Here is an 11,290-nt window from a genome sequence, read left to right on the forward strand (position 1 = left end):
GCACAAAAGAAGAAAACCCACTTGCATGCTTCCAACTTCTTTCCAGCTTTCACTCCTCAACAATGTTTACTTTCCCTTAAACAAATGAGAGTTGCCTGGAGTATTTGTGCATATATATATAGATGCATGCAAGAAGAGAGGAGTAAGAGAAAAACACAAAAATGTGAATAAAATCACCAAAGTGTGGGAGTGTTGTGGGTAAATACACCAAAAAGAGAGAGAGAGAGAGCATACGCGAGTATGTGTGTGTGTGGATGTATGTGAGTGTATTGTGTGTGTTAGAGAGTGTTTAAAGAGTTTTCATTGTAATATTCTGTAACTCTTTCATTCCAGAAGAAGAAAGCCAAAGCCAAGACCAACAAGCTTCAAGAACAACCTCTTCTTCAAGAACAACTCAAGAACAGAAACACTATTCATCATCTTCCTCACATTCAACCCATCAAACAAAGCCTATACCACCTTTGTTTACTACACCAATCACCACCAAACACCTCTCTCACATCAAAACAACCAATAACAACTTGACAAAACAGTCGTTCCACAAGTCCCGTTATAACACCACCTACTATATATATATTTATATATTTTATTAACGCTTTATGTCATTTAAATACTGTCATTTATTTCATTTATAGCTTTCCAGTATTTATTTATTCCGCACTTCTTATCTTTCCGCATCTAATCTCATTAAATATATTTATCTGTCACCCAGTAACTGGTAACCGAGCCTTTTATTTGTGGTAATCAGATCGTATATTTTCAACATATACAAAGTGAATATTTTGTACCTTTTGATAGAACGAACTGTGACCTAACTTCTTCGACGACGACGACACAATTACTTCTCTATAAGAATCGATGAAAAAAAAACAACGAGTTTTGTAAGAAGAATCTTAGGAATCGCTAATATTTAGAACCAATTCCGTAAAATTCGATGATAATCACTCAGTTTTCAATGGATACTCTCGATCAAACTTTCATCAAAAACGTAAAGAAAATCAGATGAGAATACGGTAATAATAACAAATTTACCGAAATAGCCCTAAACGCAATTAGAAAACAAAAACGCCTGTTTTTTTAACTCATAGGATAAAAAATGTTCTCAAATGTTCTCAAATCTAAAAAATGTTCTCATTTGAACATAACTCTATATATATATATATATATATATATATATATATATATATATATATATAGGGAAGGGTTATTTGGAAAACAAAAAAACCCTAAAAAAACCCTAAAAATCATAAAAATGCATAAAAAAATATCAAGACATCACAAAACTTTTTTTTTGAATTTTTTTATCAAAAAAGTGCAGCAATTTTTACAATTTCGCTGAAAAAAAAAATCAAAAATCAAAAAAAAAATTTTGACCTAAAAGTTGCGATTTTTTGATAAAAAAATTCAAAAAAAAGTTTTATGATCTTTAAGTTTTTTTTTATGCATTTTAATGAATTTTAGGGTTTTTTTTAGGATTTTTTGTTTTCCATAGAACCTAAACCTATATATATATATATATATATATATATATATATATATATATATATATATATATATATATATATATATATATATATATATATATATATCAATTTGGTCCACAATCAAAAAATCGTTGGTTGTAATCATGTTTAAAAAAAAATGATAAATATTATTAGCAAAAAGATAAAAATTTTAATATATATATATATATATATATATATATATATATATATATATATATATATATTAAAATTTTTATCTTTTTGCTAATAATATTTATCATTTTTTCTAAACATGATTACAACCAACGATTTTTTGAATCTCAACCAATAATACATTTTACAAAAAGTAAGAAAATTTTTCTTGAATCAAAACTAAAAAACATCATATTTATATAGTTTTATGAACGTTGATAACTTTGAATGAAAAATCGAAACTCATCCAAAAAAAATGGTGGTATAAAAAATACTCTCATAATGTTTAAAGTATATTGTTTTCCGCACACAAGTCTAATGAATTACATATTCTATCTATCTATTGTGTGGATGGATGATTGATTGTGGACCAATCATTTTAGTTATTTTAAGAAAGTGATTAATAAATATTATTGAATTAAAAATAATTGAAAAATACCATCTAATTTCACTATAAAGGTATTTAAGTCAATTAACATAAATTTAAAAAAGAAAAATTACGGATTTTTGGAAATAATTAATTCTTTTAACTTTAAAAATCTGATTTTAAGGGATAATTGATTTTCTTAATCTTTAATCTTGATTTTTTTTAATTAAATTCATTTCAATTCTAATGTAATTTGAAATCATAGTCGATTTGATTATGTCATAATAATATTCTATGAGAATGACATCATAAACTAGTAAAGAGTGTTGGATTTTGAAAGCTTGAGATTAAAACGAATATCAAATCTTTTTTCAATAATTCTCCAAGAATGAGTTGAATAACATAGAGTTTGAATAGTAAAAATGTTAATATAAAATATATATTCTTACAGAATTTGTTTACATCAAAAGAATAAAAAAAAACCTTCAAAAACATTTTTGAAGCTCTTGAAAGAATCTATCTCCCTTGGTTCGTTTCCAACATATATATAATCAAACATAAAAACAAAGCTTCCTTTGTGAAATAATACTCAATCATTGACCTGCAAAAACAATAAAATAAATAAGAGACATTCTTCAAGAATGATATAGAATTTTTTTAAGTTGTACTTATAAAAAAAAAGTTAGTAAACGAATCAAACTATATATTCTCCATGTGAACTCAGTGCATTCTAAAAAAAATAAAACTATAAATTGTAATAGAATATGATAGATTCTGATAGAATATGGTCGTAGGTCCCGTATTATACTGCATGAGGGGTTATGTTTGGGGCTACAGATAGAATTACTGCAACTACACTTGGTTGTGGGTAAGCTTCTTGTGGGACAATCTATTATAAACACCCATCCCAAAATCAACATTTACAATATTTAACTAAAAGTCATTATATGTTCCATCAAACATTATTATTTCTTTTAAGACGTAAACAAGTATAAAAATGAGCTTATAATACATGAATTGGGCATGAAGTGTAAGCAGCCGCTTGTGGTTAAACATAGCTACTTCCGTATCAAAATATGACTTTTGAGGTCAACATACTTTTCGATGCTTTAATTTAATGTGTATTAACACTAATTCTTTTTTTTTCCTATAATCTACCTTGTAAGCACAAATAAGAAAAATGCATATGAACATGTAAAATTTTAATCTGAGAGACAAAATAATTCACGATTATTAAGGAAAAAACTTATTAACTATAATCATACATCATGAAACATACTAAAATATTTAAATAAGTTGTGAAATTCAAGAACCCCGACTCGTCGAGTCAGCTAAGGGACTCGACGAGTTCCTTCAGTTCTATCCAAGTTCAGCCCTTTACAGTGGGATCTAAGGTCCCAAAGTCCAGATCCAAACTCCCTTAGTGCAGATACCACGTAAAGTTGCAAACTTTACGTGCATATCCTTGTGACCATATCCTTGTGATAAGTCCATATCCAAGTTTGACTCCATTTTGCACCAAAAATGGTCATTTACTTCCAAGAAAAGGGATCTAATCAACTACAGATCAAGGTGACGACTTTGTACCTCAAAATGATGGCCAAGAGAGAGTAGATGTCGGATCTACTGCTCCTCTCCTTGCCCCTTCCTCTTCAAGCTCTAGAATCCTTCACAAATACCCCAAAATAACTCACAAAATCTCTCACTCACTCAAGAAGATGCAAGGTCGAAATAGGGTTCTCTCTGGCTAAAAGGGTGATAAGGGAGGCCACAAGAGGCGGGTTATGATCCTTAAATAGGGTGCAAACCCTAAAATTTAGGGTTTCTCTTTACAGCCCCTACTCGTCGAGTCGGGGCCTTCCGACTCGTCGAGTAGGACCCAAACCCCGCGTCCCCTAACAGTCTCTACTCGACGAGTTGGAGCACCCCAACTCGCCGAGTCCATGCACAAAACCCTAAAAATGATATCAATTAATCAATACATGGAACAGGTATTACAAAAATCATAAAAAAACCGACAGATAGGTAAAAGGTACACACATGCAACATCGGAAGCTGCTCGTGCCTCCTTTGTAGTCACCTGGAAATCACTGCTCCTCGCCGCAGGCGCCTCCGCCCGACCCTAACGGTCGTCGGTGATCCTTAACGTCGCAGGGGCAGGTGCCATCACCTGTCCCGCCGCTGTCAAACTCGGACATTGGGCCTTCTAGTGGCCCCGTTGAATGCAATGAAAGCAGATCAAGTCTGATCCCTGGGTGGTGGTAGCAGTACAATCTCTGCTATAATGACTGATTCGGCCGCACTTGAAGCAATCAGAATCACCACCACTACCGTTGCTACACGCACCCTCGTGTGTCCTACCGCACTTGCGACAACGGCTACGGTCCTGATGACCTCTCGATCTAGAATCAGATAGCTTGGGCCTCTTGCCCGACCCTGCAGATGTATGTACCTCATCTAATTTTCCTCTTCCGCTCTGCCTCTAAGTCGATCTCCCTCTCCCTGGCTCGAGCGATCATATCCTACAGCGTCTTGCAGCTGGACTGGCTCACAAACTGCCTAATGTCGCTCCTCATCATCTCATGGTATCAGGCCTTCTTCATCTCCTCGTCCGCTACATACTGCTAAACAAGAAGGGCCCTCTCTCTGAACTTAGCGTTATCTCAGTCACCATCTCTGTAGTCTGCTGGAGATCCTAAAACTCCCGTGCTAACTGCTGCACCTCGATAACTGGTGTAAACCCGACCTTGAACTTGGCCGAGCAGTCGCTCCAGGTCATCGCGTCCAACGCGACATCATCTCAAATGGCATGTCCAACCTCCTCCCACCAATCACGTGCTCTTTCCTTTAAAAGGCAGGAGGAGAGTCGGAATTTGTCCCCCTTGGGACACCGGAAAGTACGAAAAGCGTTGGCGACATCTGCCAATCACCGGCTGGTAGCAATGGGGTCCTTAGCCCCATGATAGTCTGGAGCTCCGCAGGCTCTGAACTCCCTGAATGTCAATGTGCGCGCCCCTAACATGGCCGCCATCTCGGTGTGGAACGCACCCAACCTCTCGTCTAAAATCTCCAAAATACCCTCCTTGATCGTACCGAAGATCACACGAGTCTGGTCCATAATACTGCGCATAATCTCAGATGATATAAACTCTCTCATCTGCTCATCCAGCTGCCCGACTCCAGAGCCCGATCCTGATCCATCTCCCGCGCCTGAACTGCCAACTGGTCTGGTACGTAACATCACCTTGCTGCAACATATCATAACGTCCATCAGAATACTCATCACTATCAAGGGATCACACATACACACACACACACTACAAGTTCCCTAGTTTTATCTCAACCCTCCTTGACTCGAGTACAGATCCTCTTCTTCCAGTAGTATGGGCCCATACTACCTTCCACATCTATCCGTACTTTCCTCAAGAATTTCCTTGACTCCACCAAGTCCCTTTCACTACTACTATTGCTCCCAACACTAATCTCATGCTAATCTCATCATAGGCTTGCCCTAGGGTAATCACCAACCCACTCTACGCCATCATCTGCATAAGAAGTCAGTGTTATCTCCCCTAACTAGCTCACGAATACCATTACATATCACTAAGACTAGATAATTCTTCGAATGAGAGGTCCTACCATACAACGGTTGGACTCAAACAAGAGCTGCGAAATAGAGCTAGACCTAACCTTATGAAATTATTTAGTCCTCGCAATATGTAACTTAACATATTTGTTTACTAGTTAGTTAAAGATAACTAGAACCCCTAAAAGCACAAAGCAAGCAGCATTCGAGCATCGAGTAAACATAATCAAACATATCCTAATCAGGCCATCATATCACTAACTAATCTGTACTAGCATGCAGTTCATAAAGCTCATACACATATAACATGCACATAAGGCATCCTTCCTAGATCCTTAGTCCTAATCTAGCATGCGGTTCTTATAAGCATATCATAACTAAACAAACATGTATGGGTAATTTGGGAGAACTTACTTGAGCTCGGCTGATAGCATGCACAACACCCTTTTCTCTTTTCGAAATTCTTTTATATTTTCAAAGATCTTTTCTTTTTCTCAAAGTTCTTTTATAAAATTGATTTTCTTTTGAAACTTTTCATACCAAGTCCTCAGTTTGAGTCCAGACACACCCGAGAGTGTGCCCGAATCCCTCAAACCAAGGCTCTGATACCAACTTGTAACATCCATAAAAATCATGACCAAAAATTTCATTTTAAATCATTAAATAAAACCATAGTTATCAAATCATTTCATCATAATATCTCAAACATTATTATCAGAGTATCAAAAATCTGAGTAAACATCCCAAGCTAAAACATCTTGGTATGTACAATGCAGTCATCCCGAGCTCTTCTCTCTGCAACTGAAAATACCTGACACCAAAACTGAAAACCGTAAGCACGAAGCTTAGTGAGTTCCCTATACTACCACATACCATACACATAAACGCAAATACCGGGCACCCACCCCTACTTCGGGCCTCTCCCGACATTGGACAATGTTCGGCATCAGGCCCCGCCTGGCATCGAGCCCCGCTCGGTATACATATCTGTTTCTCTTAGGCCCCGCCTGTCTCTGGGCCCCGCCCGCTATATGCATACAACAATATCACATAATCATACTAGCACGTAAAGAAACATACTCTAGATGTATTCCTGTCCTAAGGCCTCGCCTATCTTGGGCCCCGCCCCTGTCCTGCTATTGATGAGTCATGGAACCCCGTCCACACTCCTGCTGATAGTGAGATATGAGCCCCCGCCCACACTCACTTCTCTTCTATCATGGACCTCACCCCTACTCTATTATGGATGAGATATGGAACCCCGTCCATACTCAACTAGTGATGAGATACGGGACCTCGCCCATACTCACCTCCTTACCAGGCACATACAAGTACCACAGAAAACAAGTATAATCTAACATGCAAACATTACTCGGGCACTGCCCGACATCGGACCTTGGTCCGGAATAACATACTATCATACATTACCTAGGGCTAACCCCCCAGGTCTTCCTACCAAATATAACTAAATAGGCCGGCATTGTGGTCGTGGACCCATGTAAACAGTGAGGAGACTCACCTCACAAGCTGAGTGTAGAACCCTGCGAATAAACCTCTCGCTGCTAGCTGGCAGATCCCCAAACTGTTGATCTCTCGACTCCCCGAGCTACCGATCATCATGCAAATTAGATAAGTCTGGGATTCTTATATCTTAACCATACGTCCTCACTGGGGTAGAAGACCATTCCACCCCTCACATACTCTTGTCCAAATGTCTTCAAAAGTCAAACTAAGTCAACCTTGGTCAAAGTCAAAGTCAACAGTCAAAGTCAACGCCCCAAGTTGACTCAACTCGTAGAGTCACCCCCTGAATCGTCGAGTTCCCTTGCTACTCATAGTCGAAAAAACACGAACTAACTCGTCGAGTCCCTTCACATACTCGTCGAGTTCTTCCTTGTACTGAATCAGGACAAATCGCTTCAACTCGTCGAGTCCCTCTCTGGACTCGCCGAGTTCCTCAGTCTGTTTAGGCCATCTTAACAGATTAATCCCCTATTCTTCAGATCAAGACTCCATACTTCTTCTACATACAGAAAATGCCTTATCAAGGGTAAAGTTTCCAACTTTACCCGCTACTAGTCCTTCTTAATTGGTTTAGCTAAAACCCTAGTTCTTTAGGACATAGATCTTGTCCAAAAAGCCATAATACTCCGAGCTAAAACATACTAACATAGATCTAGATCTTAAACCTCATTTGGACACGTAAAGTCTCAGGCGTTCCTTCCATACATGGCCTTTTGGGGCTTAAAAGGCCATAACAACACTTTAAAGCTTGCATGGGGCTTCCATGGCCATAAAGTTTGCACCTTTATGCGATGAAACCCGTTCTAGATCCCAGATCTGAAAGATAAGTCACTTGGGACATCCATGTCCCAAATATCAAGATTCTTGAACCAAAACCCTCATAAAAATGAAAAGGAGAGATCTAAGAAACCGTTGAGCAAGGTTGGGACTTGATTACCCAAAAATGTAGCAAATGATGTGTAGTTTCTGGATCTACTATCTCCCTCTTAAGCCCTCTAGCTTCCTCTTCTTCCACAAGCTTCAAAAGTACACAAGGATCACTCAAAATGGCTCACAACCTCAAACAAAGCACTCGGGTTTTGTGAATTAGGGTTTGGGACTTGGAGGCTGTTAATAAGGTTGATGGGTGGGAATTAAGATGCTTAAATAGGGTGCAAAACCCCAAATCTAGGGTTTCCCAAACCTAGACCAAATCGTCGAGTTGGTCCTCCCCAACTCGTCGAGTATGTCTTTCTACCCGTGTCCAAAACTAATTTCCTACTCTTCGATTTATCCCATATGGACTCGACGAGTAGACCTTTAATTTGCTTATCAACTTTCCTTAAATAGCCTTCTGGTTTCTGGGTGTTACAGATGCTATGTTTAGTGATCTGTTAGATCGGTATCTTGGTATATAGGATGATGGTACGATTAGTGATATGTTAGATATGTATGACTATCTGTATATGCTAGCTAGCGTATGATAATATGTGTTATTTGTATGATTTGAGGTGGGTTAAGGCGGACCTGCTTTATCCTCTAGGACAACATACCCAGGGTGGCCCGGATAGACCGCATACCCGGTAGGGCATATTAGTTAGGCCGAAGGCCCGGAGAACGGTCCAGACAGGATGAAGGCCTAGAAGGGCGGACCAGACTTGCTGAAGGTTCTGAGAGTGGGCCAGATAGACTGAAGGCCCGGTGAGGGCGGTCCAGTCATACTAAAGACTCTGAGAGTGGACCAGGTAGACTGAAGGTCCGGTGAGGGCGGACCAGTCGTACTGTAGACTCTATATATGCATGTTGTTTGTATGATATTGTTATGGTTTGTAAGGCGTTGGTATTTTGGGGGAACTCACTAAGCCTCGGGCTTACAGTTGTTGATTTTGTTTCAGGTACTTCAGATGATCGCAGGAAGGCGAAGGCGTGATCGTGCACCACCTCACATTTTATGATTTTGATTTCTGGGATACTCTGATATGAAACTATTTTAAAAATAATTTGTAATAACTATTGGTTTTTGAATGCTTTAAAAAGTTTTAAATTGGCATGAATTTTATGGATGTTACAAGTTGGTATCACAGCCTTGGTTTGAGTGAATTGGAGGAACACTCGTGTGAATCCAGTCTCAAACTAAGGAAAAGATTTTCAAAATGATTTTCAAATGGTTTTCAAAATATTAAAGGAGGATGCAAAGTGTACGATCAGCCGGAGCCAGTAAGTAGACCCCAAAATACCTTACCATTATTTGATATTGTGATATGTTAGAACAACATGCTAGTGATAGGCTAGGGATCTTCAAGAATTGCATGATAGAATTGCCTGATTATATAATGCCTGATAGCCTAGGGTTTTCCTTATATGAAATTGACATCATTACTATAGTTGCTTAGTGTATGCATCACGGTCGTACATAACTAAGATCTTATAGCCTGAGAATGTTTGGTTTGGCCTTATTTCCTATTCTTGTTTGATGAAGGGCTTAGGGTAGGATCGGGTATTCGAAAGTCTATAGGGTCCAACGTTATGTATGGCTAGCATACACGAGTGCTGCAGGGTTGGTGGGAGCTTCATGGATGAGTTATGCAGGGTCAGTCGGCCAGTTATGAGATATTTAGCCTTCCTCTAGGAGTGAGGATTGAGCGCTCGCTTATGTTTATGTATATTGTTAGGACGTTGTGATGATACTTGAGACAAATATGGGTAGGTGTGGAAGGTAGTATGGGCCCGTACTACTGAAAGCACAAGACCCATACGCATAGCAAGGAAGTCACAACCCATAGGGATTTGTTGGGAGTTGGTTCCCAATTGTTATATGGAATATCTGCTATCTTCCTGGTATATTTTCAGAATGGTGGTTACGAGGCGATTTGTGATCGGATCCGAATCGGGATCAGGGGATGGCAGTCAGGGTGCACCAGCAGTGCCCGAGACCATCAGTCAGATGAGATCAGATGAGTTGGATTCCAGGATTAGGGAAATCCTGCATGACGAGGTTGCTACACTGTTCCGGGCACAGTTACCGGATATGTTTGGATCTATTAATACCGCTATGGTTGAGTACTTCGATGAGCGCTATGCATCCCTTGCCGAGACGGCTGCCGTTGCAGCTTCCGCTGCAGCTTTCGCAGCCGTAGCAGTTGCAGGCAGTGGGGTCAGTTGGGCTTTCCAGTACCAGGACTTTGATAAAACGAAGCCCCGATTTTTGATGGGATTCAGGACCCGATCATAGCCATGAGGTGGCTATCTGACGTGGAGGGATGTTTCTTCACATGCTTATGTCATGCTGACCAGAAGGTCAGGTGTGCTCTGAACCTGCTAAGGTCCGGAGCAAAGGACTGGTGGAGACTGATGACGGGGTCATATTCTGATGAGCAGCGAGCAACGTTTACTTGGGATCAGTTCAAGGAGATGTTCCGCTCTCGTAATATTCTGTGGGTGGAGCGGGAGCAGCTGGCACATGAGTTTCTGGATTTGAGGCAGGTTACAGAGTCGGTGACGGAAGTGCAGAAGGGAGGGGCACTTTACGAGGGATTGCTGCCAGTTAGCCCCGGTTCAGGATATGAGGATTTGCTACCACTGCAATCAGGTTGGTCACGTGAAGACCAACTGTCCAGTGCTTGCTGCCAGGCCGGCGCAGGCTCCAACATCGGCTACAATGAGAATTACTGACGAGAGTCAGGGTAGAGCAGGGCCCCCAAGGGCTCAGGGACACGCCTTCCAGCTCACAGCCGAGGAGGCCAGGGCAGCACCAGATGTGGTTGTTGGTATGTTTCTATCCCTCATCTTGTTGATCATATTTATTTTTTGCTTATATGTTTTGTACCTATGTTAGGTACATTCTTAGTGAACTCCTTACCTGCTCTGGTATTGTTTGACTCGATTTTCCTTTAGGAGAGCTAGAGTGTCCGTTGCGAGTCTCCATCGCCAACGAACACGGAAATCTGCTTCTTCAGTCTATCGGGGTAGCATTCTGGAGATTTTCGGGGTAACCTTCCCAATTGATTTAATTCCGATTCCCATGGGGGAAGTTTGTGTTATAGTGGGTATGGATTGGCTGAGTCGATTCGGTGCTGTGATCGACTGCGAGGGTCAGCGTATGGTAGTTTGAACCCCAATTGGGGGAGAACTGGTTATCTACGGCGAGGGCACCAGGTT

This window comes from Lactuca virosa, chromosome 1 (genome assembly GCF_052849685.1).
Source record: "Lactuca virosa cultivar CGN04683 chromosome 1, Lactuca_virosa_CGN04683_v6, whole genome shotgun sequence".
Classification (NCBI taxonomy): domain Eukaryota; kingdom Viridiplantae; phylum Streptophyta; class Magnoliopsida; order Asterales; family Asteraceae; genus Lactuca; species Lactuca virosa.